The 20099-nt window shown below is 41.0% G+C and overlaps 1 protein-coding gene and 1 long non-coding RNA gene across 7 annotated transcripts in view; one reads left to right on the forward strand and one right to left on the reverse strand.

Annotated features, from left to right (window-relative positions):
- The window catches only part of LOC122884649, a 23972-nt gene extending 20874 nt beyond the window's left edge, over window positions 1–3098 (forward strand). Inside the window, exons 3-4 of the long non-coding RNA XR_006379938.1 lie at window positions 124–246; window positions 2580–3098. This is a non-coding gene — a long non-coding RNA (uncharacterized LOC122884649). The remainder of the gene's footprint in view (window positions 1–123; window positions 247–2579) is intronic.
- The window catches only part of grid1a (glutamate receptor, ionotropic, delta 1a), a 226702-nt gene that overhangs the window by 195892 nt on the left and 10711 nt on the right, over window positions 1–20099 (reverse strand). Inside the window, exon 1 of one of the 6 annotated variants that reach the window (XM_044214810.1) lies at window positions 18586–18854. The exons of 4 other annotated variants lie outside the window; for them this stretch is intronic. The gene's annotated coding sequence lies outside the window, so the exon portion shown is untranslated. Of the gene's footprint in view, window positions 1–18585; window positions 18855–20099 lie in introns of those variants that run through there. One more of the 6 variants, XM_044214814.1, reaches the window with a different exon arrangement.

Genomic DNA, 20099 nt, shown 5'->3' on the forward strand with positions numbered 1-20099 from the left:
CACCTACTGGGAGAGGAATGAAGACAAACTGCAGAAAAACAGCATGATGTGAGGAGTGGGATGAAAATAGTGAGGATGAATCAGTACATAGCAAATGAGTGAAACATCTTTTATCTTTCACAGGGACCCTCAGGTCACCTCCCTCTCTTAACACCTACCACAAGCCCACCACATAAAACTCGCCTGAGTGCCCATCACACCAGGGATCAAAGCCACGGCCCTGCCTTCCTCTCTGCTTGAAACATGGTGAGAATTATGTTCCTTGATCTCTCCACTGTTCATTCCACTCCTCATTTTGTTCCGTTTACTGTGTGATCATACCCTCAACCCTGCATTTATTAACTGCTCAAATGTTGCTTTCTCTCCTTTTAGGCACTGCAGGTTGCTCTTCTGTAATGATAAATGGCACTATTATTCAAAAGATAAATGATGAACAAGAAGTGATAATAAAACACCAGAGGTGGAAGAAGTATTCAGATCCTCTAGTTAAGTAAAACATTACAACAATGTACAAACACTCCATTAAAGTTAAAGCCCTGCATTCAAATTCCTACTTAAAGAAAAGTACAGAAGTATTATCAGAAAAATGTGCTTTAAGTATCAAAGTAAAAGTACTTGTTCTGCAGACTAATGGCCCCTATGACTGATTACTATACAGTATATTGCATGATTAGATTGTTACTGATGTACAAAAGCAGCATTTTACTGTTGCAGTTGGTCGAGGTTGAGCTAGTTTTAAATACTTTGTATACAGTTAGGTAGTGTAGGGGTCGGTCCCCCTCCAAAAGGGTCACAAGATAAATCTGAGGGGTCGTGAGATGATTAATAGGGTTTTTTCTTATTTCCTATAGGAAATAAAGGGAAAAAACAGCTTTGCTATACAGATCTGTATTGCTTTTTTAATTTACCTCTTTGGGCCTCAAATAGTTATGAAACTATATGAGAAGTTTGGAGAGGAAGATTACTCTTTAGTGGAATGGCTAACAACTCAGACATCTGAAACATGACAAGGAACTCCAATTACTTCTAACTAACTCCTATTACTATGTCATTTTGTAACTTGCACCCCTTACCTATTCCTTTTAACAAGTTATTTATGTGTTTATAGTTAAAGGTTCTATATGTAACTTTCAGAAAACCCTTGTTAATAATGGCACCTTTGGCCGTTAAGTGAACTGCAGTCAGCATCCTGTTACTTGTGCTCGCACTCCGTAGGCGCAAGTTAGCACCATCCTAGATATCGGCCAAAATGACATTCACGATACTGAATGCTGAAATAAACACTGAAAGCTGGAAAATAAATTACAACAGTAAGCTAGCTGGCCTTAAAAAGGCAATAAAAAGTGATTAATTCGTAAAATGCTTCAGAGCCTTACATATGGCACCTTTAACATACATGATGCCAAGCCTTTGAGGTAGGTCAGGTAGACAACTTGAGTCTAATGCTATAATTAAAACAGGCTCTACTCACTGCATCATACTGCATATCAAACACACCCTTTGCAATAGGGCAGTGTACTTAAACCCACTGTGTTCTTTAGCTCTGCAATGGCTGCTGCTGCACTGCTCATCTGAAAGCGCTGTTGGAGATGCTGCATAGAGATTTTCATAAACTCTCACATCCACCCCAGTATCGACTTGTATCCTCTGAGTCCAATCTTCCCTGGGGGGGAAATTATTATCATCACTTCCCATTCTCTGCAGAGGTCGATGTATAGTTAGAGGGTGACAAGGTCATAGCCTAGATGCCAAATAGCAACTCTGCACTAGGGCTGCAAATAACAATTATTATGAATCAAGGGGCTAAGGATAGAGGAGGTCGCATGCTGTACAGATTTTAAAGCCCCTTCAGGCAAATTTGTGATTTGGGATATTGGGCTTTATAAATAAAATTGACTTGACTAATCACTATTATATTTTCATTAATGGAATAATTTCTTTGCCTATAAAAATTCAGAAAATAGTGAAATTTTCTTATCACTTTCCATTATACCAAAATGATGTCTTCAAATGACTTGTTTTTCTGACCAGAGTGCAAAAGGCAAAAGTATTTAATTTGCAATGTTATGAAACAGAGAGACTGCCATTTTTGCTTGATAAATGACTTCAAGGATTAATGATTAATTTCATGTAACCTTCTTTACATGAGTTGACTGGTGAAATATTCTACTGTTTAAATTGCAAGTATTATGTTTGTATTACGCTGTTTTGTTATATTCTTATTCATACATTATTTTTGCTCCAACAGCCAAATCTTCCACAGATGTCAAGAGGGTTTCACAGTATTTGCATTATCTCATGTTACAGACTGACAGCCAAATGAGTGAACAACTTGTTGAGTGAACAGGATGTTTGAATAACTAATTATAACATGATACTTAATAAATACTTCAAGTTAGAGTGTTTGTTTGCCTACCAGCTACAGTCTGGCACTCATAGAACTTGCAGAAACATGGTGTCTGGTTCAAGGATGCATTAGCAAAAGAGATGCAGATGTTTGCTATCATGAGGGCATAAATCACAGACCTCTGGATAAGGAGTGATTTCCTTACTCTTCTGCCACTCTTTATTCTTCCCAGTCTTTTCTACAAAGTGGCTTACTGGAGGCTAAGGACAGTAGCAACTTCACCTGCATTACCTGTTGGCCAATGCTGTGAGAGAAGGGTGAGGAGTAATTAATGAAGATGCAAATGACCCCTTCCAACATGATACATTTAATGGATTATACAAGCGCCTGGCCCCTGGGGGAAAAGAAGACGAAGAGGCCTTATCATGCAGAATGCAACCTGATAATTTGTCCTGTTTTACTGCGCGATCATGCCCTGATCCTTCTAGGTGAACTCATCTGAAAGCACATACACAGACAAACATATGAACATGAGCAGTCAGTCACACTGTCAAATTCCTCCGCATCCATTATAAAATAAAGGAAATCTTCAGGTTCATGTTTCTGTAAAACTAACAAATGTCTGTGCCATAACAATAGTTTGATTCTTTCACAACACGGGGTCTAAAAAAACAAAACAAAAAAAACAGAATGCACAACTTGGCTGTGTTGACAGCTCTGTAGAACACATAAATAAATGAGTAAGAATGGATGTTTCCTCACGCTCATGTTCGTCATTTGTTCTGCGCCTATTGTTTTCAATTTTGATGCAAAACACCCACTGTGCTGTTTATTGTAAAACTTTCCGTCTGCTGCCTCGGAGCTCTTCATTCAACAGCATCTATAAAAAGTATTATTCAACTCAAAATGAATACCTCAGTTAATGGTGACAAAATAATAATACTGACAGAACACTATTTTGTGTACTTGGAATAAAAGCAAAGATGCATATTGCAGTAACAAAGGTTGCGTGCTGTTCCTCTATGGTGAACACTAGGAAATAAAGCCATCAGTGGGTGGGGGATTTTCAGTGTTGTCTGCTTAAATGTGGAAATAAACAGTGGTGTTGTGCTTCTCAGGGCCCCTCTGTGTCTCACTATGCCCTTGAAGAGCTCCTGTAGGACTAAGAGAAGTGCCAGAGAGAGGTCTAATCAGCCTGTGACAAATCAGCCTCTTCTCCAACTTGTTTTTCATTTGGATAATGCTAGCCTCCTCTCTTAAGTGATAAAACAACCTCTGTGAAGTGGTCTTTACACAGCCAGATTAAATGTGATCACCTTGCCAACATACCCTGGGAGATTGCCATGATTAACAGGCAAAAGAGAATAATGATTATCATATGCAGGATAATAGCCCATACCAAATGGCTGCATGATCTGTACATAAATCACAGCCCATTTCCCACCCTAAAGGACACGGTTTTACCCTTTGACTGGATTTACGCAAGAACAATCTCGTTTTTTAACCCCTATGTGACCTAGATCTGATTATCTGACTACCCATTTAAAATATAAAAACTACTTACAATAAATCTGGATCACAAAGTGTTAAAAATGCTGTTTGTTTTATTTTGTTTTCTTCACAAATGCTTTCTTTTATTCTGTGATATATGCCTTCAAAGTCAGCTAAAGGGCTGCAAAGTGGAACACACACACAGCAAGGTTGAAATCTCATGAACGTTACAATGAGGTTAATAACCCTGAGCAAATATTAGCTCGGCTTCAAACAACACAATAATGACTACATGAGAGGGGCAGAGTCGGAGGGTGAAACATTGTAAAACCGCTTTATGAAATCCTGTACAATGTGTACAGTACATAAAAAGCATGTAAAAGTGTGTTAATGCATGTGTATGTGTGCCCAACATATACAGAAGCTGGGAGTGGTAAAGCCAACAGATTTGTTGGACATAAACTGTGCAATTCTTAGTGTATATACTGATTATATATATATATACATATACACACACACACACACACACACACACACAAGCGGCTGGATAGCTCCCCTTCGGGACGCATTGAGCAATGACCATCATCCAGTGTGGAACGGATAGCTCGATTTGGTAGGCCACGGGACATTCACGGGGGAACAAGGGTTCGAATCCCCCTTGGGGCGCAATGACCCATCATCCAGTGTGGGTCCTTCACGCTGCTGCCTACCTCATGATGATGATGAGTGACAATGAAATACATGACATGCCGGCTCAGACGTCGCCCGGCCAAACAAGGTCTGCGTCAGGTGTTGGGGAACCAGGGCATCGAGACGACAAATGGGCTACTGGAACAAGACGGAGATGGGCGAGATGCGATAATAAGGCTCTGTTGGAATGCTACTACTCCAGTAACCCTAGTCAGAGGGGTTACATGCACAGGATGTGGGATGAATGGTTACTTCGAAACCCACAATCAAGGTTTACGGCGAAGCAACTAGTAGCTCAGTGTTCCAACATCCATAAGCGGCAACTGCTATCACAACTTGAGATTGACACAAATGCTACGGCAAGGGGGAGCCAGGACTACGGGTCAGAGGGGAGCAACCAGCAGCTCCCCAACCAGAGATTGGGTACGAAGCCCCAAGAGAAATTACGCTGAACGAGGCAGCAACTGACCTGAAAGATAAGATCATGGCGAGGATGAATACAAGGCAACCCCGACGCCAACTACAACGGCTAAGTGAAGTACCATCAGAAAGTCTCCTAGAAGATGTGAATGCAGCATTGAGAGCGATCCCTACCACAACCATCACTGAAACCAATGAGCTGATATACGCCTCAGCAGCAGTGATCCTAGAGATGCTTGGGTACAAGAGCAACCATGGGAGCCATGAGAGACAATACCCACCATGGAAACGAAGGTTGGAGAAGTGAGCCAACTGACAGAGGCTGAGAGAGGTGCAATGAGAAAGCAAGTACCCAAGAAGTACAACCAGATGCCCATACCTGAAGCACTCGAAACTGCCAAACAAAGGCTCCAAGCCTTGGCCAGCCGCCTAAAGAGATACACGAGAGATAATGAAGCCTGTTCGCAACTCAACCTGCGAAAGTGTACGCTCAATGGCAGGGTAATAACAGCAGAGCAGATCCACCAAGGCTGGAAACGGAACAGTACTGGAAAAGTATATGGGAAAGGGATGCACAGTGGCTGGCCGCCCTGAGAAAGGACCACAGCAACCTCCCTGAACAGAATCCAGTCACCATCACAGCGGCAGACATCCAAGAAAGAGTCTCAGGTATGAAGAACTGGACAGCACCGGGCCCTGACAGGATCCACACCTACTGGCTAAAGAAGCTCACTGCACTCCATGAGCGCCTAGCAGCACAAATGAACCAGCTGCTAAGAGATGGGACGCACCCTGAATGGCTTACCGAAGGGCGCACAATCCTGAAGGATCCCGCAAAAGGTACAGTCCCATCCAACTATCGGCCAATAACCTGCCTCTCCACAACATGGAAGCTCATGTCAGGCATGATCGCGGCGAAGATAAGTGGACACATGGATCAATACATGAGCAAAGCGCAGAAGGGCATTGGCAAAGGAACCAGAGGAGCCAAACACCAACTCCTGGTTGACAGAACAGTCACCCAAGACTGCAGAGCCCGACACACCAACCTGTGCACTGCCTGGATTGATTACAAGAAAGCATATGACTCAATGCCGCACACATGGATCACTGAATGCTTAAAGATGTACAACATCAACAGGACTCTAAGAGACTTCATTGCGAACTCGATGAGGCTGTGGAAAACCACCCTTGAGGCCAATGGCAAGCCACTTGCACAAGTATCCATCAAATGTGGCATATACTAAGGAGATGCTCTGTCCCCACTGCTGTTCTGCATAGGACTGAACCCCCTCAGCCAAATAATCAACAAGACTGGCTATGGATACCGTCTCAAGAACGGGGCCACCATCAGTCACCTCCTCTACATGGATGACATCAAGCTATACGCTAAGAGCGAGCGGGACATCGACTCACTGATCCACACCACCAGGATCTACAGCTCTGACATTGGGATGTCTTTCGGGCTTGAGAAGTGCAGTCGAATGGTGACAAAGAGAGGGAAGGTAGTCCACACAGAAGGGGTCTCACTCCCAGAAGGAACAATAGCAGACATTGAGGACGGTTACAAGTACCTTGGAATACCACAGGCAAATGGCAACCTCGAAAAGGCAACAAGGAAGACGGCAACGGCCAAATACCTCCAACGAGTAAGGCAAGTCCTAAGAAGTCAGCTCAATGGCAAGAACAAGGCCCAGGCAATAAACAGCTACGCCCTGCCAGTGATCAGATACCCTACGGGAATAATAAGGTGGCCAAAGGAAGAGATACAGACCACAGACGTTAAGACGCGAAAGCTCCTCACCATGCATGGAGGGTTCCATCCCAAATCCAGCACCCTGAGACTGTACGCTAGCCGTAAGGAAGGCGGCCGTGGACTAGTGAGTGTGAGAGCCACTATCCAGGATGAAACATCCAAGATCCACAAGTACATCCAAGATAAGGCCCCAACAGATGACGTGCTCAGGGAATGTCTCAGGCAATGGGGAACAGAGGAAGACGTGCTGGAGGAAGGACCATCATGGGAGGACAAACCCCTACACGGGATGTACCACCGGAACATAACTGAAGTGGCTGATATCAAGAAGTCCTACCAATGGCTAGAGCGGGCTGGATTGAAGGACAGCACAGAGGCACTCATCATGGCTGCACAGGAGCAGGCCCTGAGCACCAGAGCAATAGAGGCCCAGATCTACCACACCAGACAAGACCCAAGGTGTAGGCTGTGCAAAGAGGCCCCTGAGACAATCCAGCAGATAACTGCAGGGTGTAAGATGCTGGCAGGAAAAGCATACATGGAGCGCCATAACCAAGTAACTGGCATAGTGTACAGGAACATCTGCACTGAGTATGGACTGGAAACCCCGAGGTCAAAGTGGGAAACACCTCCAAAGGTGGTAGAGAATGACCGAGCCAAGATCCTGTGGGACTTCCAGATCCAGACTGACAGAATGGTAATGGCGGACCAGCCTGACATCGTGGTGGTTGACAAACAGCAGAGGAAAGCCGTTGTGGTTGACGTTGCAATACCAAGTGATGGCAACATCAGGAAAAAGGAACATGAGAAATTAGAGAAGTACCAAGGGCTCAGAGAAGAGCTGGAGAAGGCCTGGAAGGTGAAGGCAACAGTGGTGCCCGTGGTCATCGGAGCACTCGGGGCAGTGACCCCCAAACTGGAGGAGTGGCTACAGCAGATCCCTGGAAGAACACCACACATCTCGGTCCAGAAGAGTGCAGTACTGGGAACAGCAAAGATACTGCGCAGAACCCTCAAGCTCCCAGGCCTCTGGTAGAGGACCTGAGCTCAAAGGACGAGACCACCCGCGGAGGGTGAAGGACAAAGTTTTTTTATACATACATACATACATACATACACACACACACACACACACACACATTAATGAAAGCCTAATCACATCACAACTTATGGCACAACACCAGTACTTTATTCTCCCTCGTAAGCAGAGACGGTTTTAGGTATTTACACAGGCTGTATATCCACACCAGACAGAGTGAAAACTGACAGCATCCCATGAATCAGAGGCAGTTCATGCACAGACTAAAACACGGTAAAATTAGTTAGCATCAATTTGTGATCTATGTGATACCAGCAGAATTAGCATCCAGGTAAGGACTCTGATAGGCTTTAGCATTACCCAAAACCTTCAGAGAAATCGACCCCAGAAATAATCCATGTGAGTAGGGAGGAACATGATGAGAAAAAAAATAAAATGCAGAAACAGAGCACATTATTAGACAGAAAAAAATACAGAGTAAAAGAGAGCGATATAAAAAAGTAATGAGAAAACAAGTGGAGCTAGATCTGAGCATTTAGTCTATAATGAGATTGCCTCTTGAGACTTAACATGGGCAAAAATAAGCATGCATCAACAACAAGAAAAGTGTAGCACCACTCTGTCTCTTCTTGGCAGGGTCAACAGTGTTCAGCAATAAAGAAGGAGAACTGCAAATTGGTTGGAGCCTCAGTAGGTTGCTTTTACTAACTGTGCTGTACATGTAATAAAAGGTGCTGCCAGGCAACGAATCCACTTTCCTGTTGATGAACGGGAAAATTCATCCTCCTTTTTTGGCCCAATTACCACGTGTGATGGAAAGGTCACACGCATCAGGTTATATCTTGTAGTTTGGTTTTTTCCACACATGCTTCATTACAAAGATGCTGTATCTCCAATGACTGAATGTGATGACTGGATCACAGGTGAGTTAGATGCTAAGCTGCTTCACTGTGCAACACTGTAGGTGGAGGAACCAGTTTATTTTTTGTTGTTTTTTTGTTTGTTTTTTTTACATCAGAATCAACTTTATTTACCAAATGTGCTGACACATACAATGAATTTGACTCTGGCAATAAGTAGCTCTCAAAAGTACTTCCACAGTGCCAATAGCAAGTATAAAAGGAAGAATTTAGACATAAAACAACAAAGCCAAACAAAAGAACTTCACAGCTATTATGTGTAAGCAAGTGTGTATAAAATATATATTGTTTACTAGAACAGATGTGTCTATAGAACAAAATAAAGACTTTGGAGTGGCCTAGTCAAAGTCCTGACCTGAATCCTATTGAGATGCTGTGGCATCACCTTAAAAAGGCAGTTCATGCTCAAAAACCCTCCAATGTGGCTGAATTACAACAATTCTGCAAAGATGAGTGGGCCAGAGTTCCTCCACAGCGCTGTAAAAGACTCATTGCAAGTTATTGCAAACGCTTGATTGCAGTTGTTGCTGCTAAGGTTGGCTCAACCAGTTATTAGGTTTAGGGGGCAATCACTATTTCACACAGGGCCATGTAGGTTTGGATTTTGTTTTCCCTTAATAATAACCTTCATTTAAAAACTGCATTTTGTGTTTACTTGTGTTATCTTTGACTAATATTTAAATTTGTTTGATGATCTGAAACATTTAAGTGTGACAAACTTGCAAAAAAATAAGAAATCAGGAAGGGTGCAAACCTTTTTTCACACCACTGTATATACGGGTGCAGGACATTTTATAGTTGAACAATGAACATGCATATAGGACCAAAAACTTCAGTTCGTAGACCCTCATTAGGTGAATTATCAGTTAGTAGACCATCAGGTAGAACGCCTCACCTAATAGTTTACTAACATAAATGTTGTAACCAAATAAAGTACAAATGACTGACATTGTGCAGGATTACTTCACAGTAGAATTAGAATTGAATAATAAACCTTATTGTCAAACATGACAGTAACAGCTGTAAATTGTTAACAGTGAACTTTAGTTGAATTAACTATCAATAGAAATATAAATTCAACAAAGAATTATGCCAAATATAGAAAAACTACAAAATATAATACATTTATGTACCACAGGATCTTCTGCCAACAGAAAATATTGCCCAATATGTCCCCACCAATGTATCAATTGGACTTTGTAATTAAATTGTAAACAATTGATTGCTATCCAATGTGAATGTTTTCTACTGTGTAACAGTGCCTGGCATGTACTGTAAATTCATGTTCATGTACCTCATCCTGAAATATCTACAATGGTAATAAATGGGAACTTCAAAGCTTCTTTATTAATTGTGTGGCCTGAACTCTGGTCTCCAGTGATTTCTGCTGAGTGGATAGAAAGACATCCCTTCCTTTGTTCATTACAGCTTATGAGGGAGGGAGGTGAGGTCATTTAGAAGCTGGATCCCTACAGGGAATCATCAATTCAGACAGCGTCAAATCCTGTTGCTCAAACACTGCTGATCAGACTTAATCGCAGGATCGTTACGCTGCGAGCCTGTGATGAGTCCAGGAATAAGCCCAGAATTGACACCACACCCTGATGAGCAGAATTATATTCCCTATAGGCACCAACTCCTCTAGAGGCTCCATTGGTCTTCTGTGTACAGAGACCTACACCTTAACCTATCCTGTCTACAAAGAGCAAAGGCACACATCATTAGACAGTCAGTGGTAGCCTCAAGGTTCAACAAGTGAGTTCATAAGATTAAATCCTCAGGCAGAGAAAGTAGATGAAAGTGGATCTCTTTCACTCAGCAACAGCTGCCGATATGACTTTTAGCACTGAGATCTGGAAAGTGAACATTTTGTAGCCAGAAATCTTGAGCAACTGTTGGGTCATTATTATCTGCTGGATTATCAGACCCCCACATAAATATAAGGTAACTTTGTGCTATAGTATAAAAAAAGATATATATATTTATTTTTGAGCCTTCCTGTCCAGCAACATGAATTAATTTATCAAACTGCAACACTGTGAAGTAGGAGTTTGTGGAGAAAGAGCGTTCAGAAAACTGTCAATGGAAAATTAGGATTGGGCTGAAATCATCACAATATTAACAAAGATTATATCGATATGAGACTGTTCCCTCATGAAAAACAGCAGCATCAGATATATATATCATATATTTACATTCAAGTTAAACATGACCACAACTTCAAAAATCCAGTATTGGTGGACACTAATGGAAATAAGTGCATAAAGGCCAATGCTTTCATAGTTTCTGTTCAATTGTGACACACTGTATAACCTATATTTACAATTGTGTGACTTTGGCCTTGCAGAACATAAAAAATAAATACTGTCAAGCACCATCATTACTGTGTAGATTTGTCAATGCCTTTCAATCATCGTTCCAAAAATAAAACCGTTTTCTTATCTTATACTGCTATGAATAAGGTTTGGTTTAGTTTAAATACAAAAATGACTTGGTTGGGAGTACGGGAAGATCATGGTTTGAGTTAAAATAACTACTTCATCAAGGTTAAGGGACATTCATTGTCATGGTTAAACTACTTTATTAATGTTAAGGAGTGATTATGGTAATGGTTAAAAGAAACCAATGTTGACCGACAGTAGGAAACTGGAAGCGAATGGCGTTAGTTGACCCATCCAACCACCCACAGTCTGACAAATCCCGTCCTGCTTATACTGTATTCGTGGTTCTGGAGGGCAGTTACAAGCCATGTGTTTTGCTGTGTAATCCGGAGGATTTGTTGCAATATCTATACTGTATTATTGTATGGCAATATGCAATAATCAAACCAATGTTAAAAACAATGAACACATTTTGTTTATTTTTGATTGTCCACTTTATTCCCAGCCCCATGATACCTTGGGTGAATTTGACTTCTTACTATGGAAGTACTGATAATTAGCCTCAGAGCATTCCATATTGTTCTTTGCTTCACAGTCTGTAGCAACAGAATCAATAAAGTACATTATCATGGGGTTAGGAATAACGTGGATAGCTTACTATTAATCATTAATTTATACAACAGAAATCTGTGTAACAATAACATGAAAAGATCATACATACAAGGTAATCTGTATCATCATTCTGCTGAAACTTGATTAATGTTTAAAATAAATTATTGGCCAGCCCTAATGGAAACTAATGTGCTCCAAAATAAAAAAATAAAGCACCACAATATATAAGTTTATGTATAATTGTGGCCTGTATCCAAAGCAAATATTGCACAGGCTACATTATTTATTGAGATATATTGCTCCCAGCACCACATTTATTGTGGCCATTTTATATTTAAGAACCTAATAACACCCCTCTTAAATCCAAGGTGCATGGGTAAGTAATAATCAACCCTAATCAATAATCAACACTGCCCAGCTTGTCCAGGGTCAGAAAGTGTCACAGGAAAACACACCGCTTGAACTGTAGTTTTTTTCTCCCTATTTCAAGCCCAATATTGATCCTAACCAAAAACAGTGCCAGGTGTAATCCATTTCTGCTGAGAGCAGCAGCTACAAAGTTTTTCAAGCCTTTTCCTCTTCAGCAACACAGCAGTAGGATAAACTCTATTCATACTGCATTTACAGTCAGAAATACTGCAAAAGGGCTGACATTAAGAAGCAATAAAAGAAGCTGAGATAGGCTGTGTTGGATTAGAAAGAGTAAGAACAGCTATGGTATGGGTTAGTTTAAAAAAGGGATAGCAAATGCTAAAATGGCATTGACAGCACTGAAAATTGAGGATTGAAAGGCATTACAGGACTACTGAGATTATTGATGACACATTCCAAAGAGCCTTTGAGACCTCACGCTCCGATAGAGGAACACGTAATCAGAGATTTACACCGTTTAAGGCAAAATCCTAAAAGCTGTGCGCCTGTTCCTCACTGAGGGGGGATGACACTGAGCCTCTGCAAAAGTATACATGCACACACCTACACACACAGACAGACATATGTATTAATGAACACAAACAGAGGCACTATACTGATCTGAATCATAACAAAAGCTGCTATTAGCCCATTAACAATTGGAATTGATGCCAGGCAGGAATTTACAGCCTAAAAAAATAAATAAATAAATAAAAATAAAGCACAATCCCCTCCAAATGTTCTTAAAGCAGTGAGAGCAGCTTGTCTCAATGCTCTCTGAAGGTAAAGCAAACAGAACCAAACAAACTATCACAATCTGCCCTGGGGAACTATTAAACATAGATAATGTGTTGAATTTGGAAAGTAGGATCAGAGGGGAAAAAGACTATTGGCTATTGGGGTTAAGGTCGACTCTGATCCTAGTTAAATCACATTAATATTGTTCATATCAAAATCAGAAAAGCCTACCAGCACAAAAACAAATTTAGCTTAAGTAGTTAATTCCACTTAACTAACCAGAAAACTAAAACAGATGTGTGGTCTCAAGAGATATTTCACACAAATTCTACAAAATTAATCACAAACAAAACCAATAGCAGCCAGCCCTTAAAATATTGACAAGGAAAGACAACACACAAACACACACTGCGACGATTCTCTCACCATTCATCCTGGGAGGACCAACAAAAGCAAAGGAATCTCCAAAGCCACAACCATGCAGCAACTTTGACTTTCAGGCTGAGCTATTTTGTCTCCTCTTGGCTCATGATTGGCTGATTTTATCATGTAGTTAATTCAGTTATCAAGGAGGAAAAGGAAAATCATTGCGCCTATATGACAGGTGTTTTATAATAATGCATTCCTGGCTCTCCTGCATGTACCTTGATTTTTATCCCATCAGCAAATGCAATGCATTTCCATTCTAATATTCCTCTGTCTGTTTCTCCCTCGTCAACAGGTGGACAGGGAAACTTTGTTGTCTAGTAGGGAGCAGTTGTCATATCAACCAGTGCATTGGATCAAGGCATTAGATTACTCAGTCCAAGTGCAATCTGAAATAAGATACATGGATTAACAAGATAGACGTACAGTGAATCATGACCATACAGCATAGTGGTATCTTGACATCTTGTTAGTTTGAAGAATTGCAATTCGTTAACATGCCACTGCAGGAATATCAAACAAGCTAGTTAGTTGTACATTCACACCCGCATCCTGTACACACACACACACACACACAAGCCTATGACAAAATCACACACACCGTTTGTGCCGGAATAAATGAGACTGTGTCCAAGAGTTTCCATTATTGTGCTGTTAAAAGGAGGCTTTGTTATGGCAGAGTGGGCATGCGGTGCGTCAGTGAGGGACAACTATTCAATGGGGAGATGCCTCATTTTCCTAGCCTCTCTTCCTGGTTGCACAGCCTGCCAGGGTGTTGCTAGGAGGAAGCTGGCACTGCCAGAAATGATGACATCGTCTTGATAGACATCCTCCTGCTGTCCAAGAGAAAAGGGAAAGATAGAGAGATGATCTGAAACGCTGCCACCTCCTCCTCCCCCACTGTTCCTCTCCTTCTCCCCTCGAGGCGATCTGCTTCTCTTCTCTTCCTACTCATCTCTTTTATACATTTTCATAGTGCCTTTGGGGCATCTTTTTCTGATTGTGATACTATTCTCGTACGGTAGAGATAAGCCTCTACATACTGAAAGTTTTTGTCGTGTTCCCCATGTTTGACCTCATGAAAATGTAGCCCTCCTAAGCATTTCATTAAATGTTTTATTGCTGTTGCTCAGGACACAGTGTTTGCTGCTGTGCCAGTGGTGAAAGCACTGAAAACTATGGCTTTAAGTGGCTGAAAATCACTTGAGCCAATCTTATTTTTGCCCGAGGGTGTGTTGGTTGTTTGTTTGTTTTACTGTGTGTTTGAGTGTGTACCTTTTTCCAATTTCTACCTGGATGGAGTCTTAGACACCCTGTTACTAAGTGCACCATACCTAAGGGGCAACCACATCATCATTTGGAAGTTAGTGGGTGGGCAGTAGTTTTTCCAGTGTGAAAATGTTATTGTGCTCCTTTCCCTTGTCTATTTGCAAACTAACTGTATTTTAATATCTGCAATGGAAAAATCAACTGTTTTTTGAAGGTTAAAGGCTGATTTTTAAATTGTTTCAGTAAAATGAAGCTAAATCCTCTTTCTCATGGCATTAGAGACCTGCAGGGTTTTTTGTTTGTCCTCGTATTGAAAAACAGAGGATGACCCTGAGGCATTATGCTTGGTATATTATAGAACCTGACCGATATGGGATTTTTGAGAACGATACATTACTGATTTTAGAGGGGAAACATTCACCGATTACTGTTATGGCGGCCAATTTAGTGAAATTTTGGAATGAAAATAGACCTTTTCTATGTGGATTGTGCGCTGATAACTATTCAAAAAGGTACTCATAAGGCTACTTTCCTAAATATTCTTTAATAAAAGTTATTTTAGTTTAAGTTAAATATTCTTTAACATGTTAAAATAATTTAACATGTCAACCAATTCTAGAAATGAACAGAGAAAATAAAGAATAAATAAAAATAAATAGCTAAATAAACATCAGTACTGTATGTTCAGTATCAGTCAATTGCTGAAGTAGCAGAAAATGCCATGGAAATATTCAAGTACCTCTAAATTGTACTTAAGTACAGTACTACTAAATGTAACATTCCACCACTGCTGTCTACTAAACCACATATTCTATCAAGCTATGAGATTCATGCTACAGCTTTGTTCCAATTCTGGACCATTATTTCAACGGGTTGAACTCCAAATCAGAAACGCTTTTTTCTTGCTAATCAAAACAAGCAATATTTCGCTGTTAATGTAACGGTCATAAACATGTCATGGTTCGCTGCTGCAGAGTCAAGAGATAAACAGCGCTTCTGCTATAAATGTTAAGGGAACGCTCAACATAACAGGTGAAGAAAACAGTGACTCCAGTATGGGGACGTTATTTGTTTACTTTCCAGCAGTGCATCTCACCAACTAGGTAACAACGTAGCGTGAAGTAAACACTCAGACTCAAACTACCACTGCACCGTCATCTGCTGAGCTGCACAATGATGAAGAGATGCTCTGATGTTTACCTTTCCATCTGCTACTGACTGACAAACTATAGCTGGCTAGCTACCTCAAAACACAGCAAACAGTTATGATAAGCATGAGTGAGGTGACTCAGGTGAAGCATGAGAAAGGGGAAAATGATGGGTTCATTGTTTATTAACTTTCCAGCAATGTATTTCACAAACTAATTAGCAACTTACCGTGAACACACAGCTCTGACTCCACTAACATTAAGTCTGCTCAGCTGTGCATACGGCACTCTACTAGACATGTTGTGCGGTGCAGAGAGTATTGTAGCCATAGCGATGGCCCACATTTCCCAGCATGCACTGCCTTGTGCAGCGCCGCCGCTCCCACCACGCGCATCACGCATTGTGCGTAGGGCACCAAGTGCTGAGGGGGCACCAAAAATAGCCTAATGAATTTTTTTTTTTTTAAATGCCGGTATTATTTCATTAGCCTATAAAAATATTAGGCACATTTTAGCCATGTATATGTAACAAAAAAGGGGGAACAAGAAAGATATTTAATAATTGCTCCCCCCCCGTGCCGGATGGTCCGTTCCGGTTGTTCGCGCGGGCGAATAATAAAGGAATTATGCTTAGGGCACCAAAATGGCTAGCTGCGGCACTGGCCTTGTGGTAAAAGCAGTTTAAGTTAGCTGCCTTATGTTCTAAAATGCAAATGTTACTTTTTGTTAGTGTTTGTAATGTGTCCATTCAGAACATGGTGGTTTACGTTGGTAGTTGTCAATTGCTGGTTTATAGTTTTAACCATTAGTGAGGTGTCTGTTACATTTCTTGACACCAGCTGTATTTTACTGGTATGATGCAAGTCTTTTAGAGTTGTGTCTACACTGCTTGTCACTGTAGTGACAGTGTGCTCTGCTGGATAAACTTTGTAGTGATACCAACATATTAACACAAGCCTTACTCTCTACCTAATATACTGAAAAGAAATTTTTTTTAAAAATTGGTTCATTGGTTCACTGATACTGATATATCTAAGATAGGCCAATAATAATCGGTTGACCAATAAATCAGTTGAGCTCTAGTAAATTATTCGTTTTCAACAACCCTGCAGACAATAGACACCGTGAAGGCTCCAATATATACATGGAATTCCTATAATGGATGCAAAAATGCATTATGCATTTCCCTTATGTTGGAGTCTAGGCATATGCTTATAATATTTAATGCCACTTGTCAATGTGTCTTCCCATCCTGAGTTCATATAAAAAAAATGTGTGCCATTATCTGATGGACATGGCTAACCCTGACCAGCTGACCGTAAATTACCCGCTTCTGATAACTGACCCCCTTCTGTGGACACTTAAGGAGGCTCTATGCTCTGTATAGTGTCTGTGATAAGAGTTATTTTCAGGCCAGCATAGGGTCATTTCTTTACAAGCGGGACCAGCCCTCTGAGGATGACAGTGGGTTTCAGCTTAAATATAGTATGGATGGGAACAACGAAATGTTTAACAAAGTTGGAAATTTCTAACAAATCCATAGTTATGGTGGTTAAAACAGCAATCATTCAGTCGAGATTCTATTGGAGGCTATTTCACGTTGTAAATGGTTATATCAGATCTTAAAATGTGACACCGCAGCATTTGCAACGTAATTCATTTCAAGAATAAAACATGAACTGCTGAAATTTTGAAAAAAAAAAAAAAGTATGAGTTGTGGAAGGAAGCTGTGACGCACTGGATTAATAAACCCTGGTAATCCGACGTCTAATATCGAGTCATCAGTCGACCCGTCTGTGCAGAGGTGTGTGTGGTTATTTTGTAGCAGCCCGGTGTCATATGCACGTGATTTAAGGTAAACACGGCGGGCGGCCGTGCGTAATGGCACTGCGCTCTGGCGCGGTACTTCTCATATCAGAGGCTGCAGCTTTATCAACATATCTGTCCTGCTGCCTTCGGATGGCTGCAGGGATTTAATGAGCTGAAGGATAAGCTTTTCATACAGTGTGAAGCAGCTGTGGACAACAGATACTGTAAGAATCACTCATTAATTTATAAATAAATGCAGAGTGCTTTACCTGTGTTCCTGCTCTAACCGTCTTAAAAGTTATTTTTAGATGTCGTTTTAAAACACGTCTACTGGCTGGGGAGTGTTATAATGAATAAATTCATGTATACGTTCTTATTCCGTTATTTCTGCGCATTTGCTCCAAGTATTTCGTTTGCTCTTGTTGATTAAATTGCCAGAGTGGCAGCAGATTGACGTTGCGCCAGAAACAGACGTGGTTCTGAGACGTCTATTCTCAGCGCAAAGTTAAAGACCCATTTTCACCAATTTACCAACAACTTTCGCGCTGCCTCATTTGAATGAACCTCCCACTTGTGCACCAAAATTCCACTCAGACGGGCAAAGGCACAGAAACAATCGTATATGATGATGTTATATGATAGACTTATTAAATTAAAGTGAACATTTAGGATACAAAATAAAGTGCATTAACATGTTGTACACATCACACCACAGACCCTTATGTCCAAACCAACAACATATTCCTTCTCTATAGACGGCACTTTGCAGCCTGTGCATACAACTGATTTTATACAAACGCCTTTCTCAGTATAACCTTTCTAGAATTAACAAGAAGAGGACTCAGACAATTAAACAAAAATGACAATGACAATAAATTAAAAAAAAGGGCTATGACACCGCGGCGGGTGCATCAAGCATTATTAGGCTACAGCAATTAATTTACCTGCCACTTCTTATAGAATTAACAGCACGATAAATCACCACCAAGGCAACACAGAGATGTATAAACAATTCAAACTCGACAGCTGCTGCAGCCACAAACACACATACGCCACGTTGCATAGCAACATCCTCTGTACAATAAGTTGCAACCATCACGGTGAGTGTTTCGTAACGTTACTACTCACCTGTCTGAACGACCTTCTGTGAGTCTTGTGCACCGCGAGTCCTCCATAATCTTCCCCAGGTTCAACTTCTCTGCTCGTTCATTCTCAGTGCATAACGTATATTCAGCCTCTCTGTCCTACTGAGCTCCTCAAAGTATTCCAACATTATTGTCAAAAACAGCAGAAAGGCCTCGCACACTGAAGGTAGAAGTTCCTCAGTGAACGCATAAGTCACCGCTGGAGGATCCACCACGAGCATTTTAGCATTTGTTAGCTAAACCCAGCATGCACCTGTTGGTCACGCAGCATCGTGGGTGTGTTTGATTTGGGTCACTTAGCCTGCTTGCCGCTGGGTGGTGCATTAAACCAGTGATTAATTAAGGTACATGTAACACTTTTTTTCTCACCTATGCCGAAGTACAATAATGCTAACCTTAACCCATAATGACATTTCTTTATTGCATTGTTGTACTGTTCACAAACTGCTAAACCAGGCCCAGTTGCAGTTGCAAGAAAAGTAGCCTACAAGGCCTACACAAAAAAATTACTTTGTTACACTAAGGTGAGTAAATGTAATTCGTTACTTCCACCCCTGGTGCTCATAACACTGCATTTGGTACCTAAAACCACACCACCTCTCAGACAAAAAAGGGCAGGTTAAGTTTTCCAATTTCATTATAACTCTGTGTACATCTATCTGGACTTGTAAACTGTGGAAGTTGTGTTTGTTGGAGCCTCGGGCCAAGCTGGAAGCATGACTGCTAGGAGTTGAGAAGCAGAGGTGTTGCAGATTTTGAGCCACACTAATATGCCAACATTCAAAGCAAGACAAACAAAATATGGATGACAGGTAAACAACACTCAAACACACAATCAATTACATACACAGTAGATGCTATGACATGTATGCTGTAATTATTTACACAGTGCTAATGTGCTTTTCATTCACTTGTAAGAAAAGTAAACATGCAGTCATTGAAGTGACAGTGGAAAACTGAAGCTGCAAAATGCTTTGGAAACATGTGTCTGAGACAAAATGACTGCATGTCTCAGAGTGACATGATGATAATGCGAGATGATGAACCTGTTCTGTCTCATTCAAGTGAAATAATGAATCATTCACATTGCCTTGGGTTTGAAAAGGCTTAAAGACCCAAACAGTACATTGACGCTGCTCTCTTCATCCCCTCTTTCTCTAAGTAAAATGATCCTCCTTAACATGTAAAACCTTCATACCAGTAAAGAAAAAAAAATGTAAATGGCCCAGTCAGAAGCCTTTGTGGCTGCTTAAAACCTCTATGCTGTGACCATGGTTCAAGCTTTGGAAAAACAACAACAAATGTTCAGATAGTGATACCTTTGTGAGTGTAAGCACCCTTTTCTTTCCACAAACTGCACAAAACATCCGATCAAAAATCTGGTTCAACTCTAAAACCGACCCCAAACTCTGACAAAGAGATCCAGCACCCAAATGTGAAGGCGTTAGACTTGTGTACAGACACAGCAGATAAGCTAACAGTAATGCTAATGACAGC

Source organism: Siniperca chuatsi, linkage group LG11 (assembly GCF_020085105.1).
Source record: "Siniperca chuatsi isolate FFG_IHB_CAS linkage group LG11, ASM2008510v1, whole genome shotgun sequence".
Classification (NCBI taxonomy): Eukaryota; Metazoa; Chordata; class Actinopteri; order Centrarchiformes; family Sinipercidae; genus Siniperca; species Siniperca chuatsi.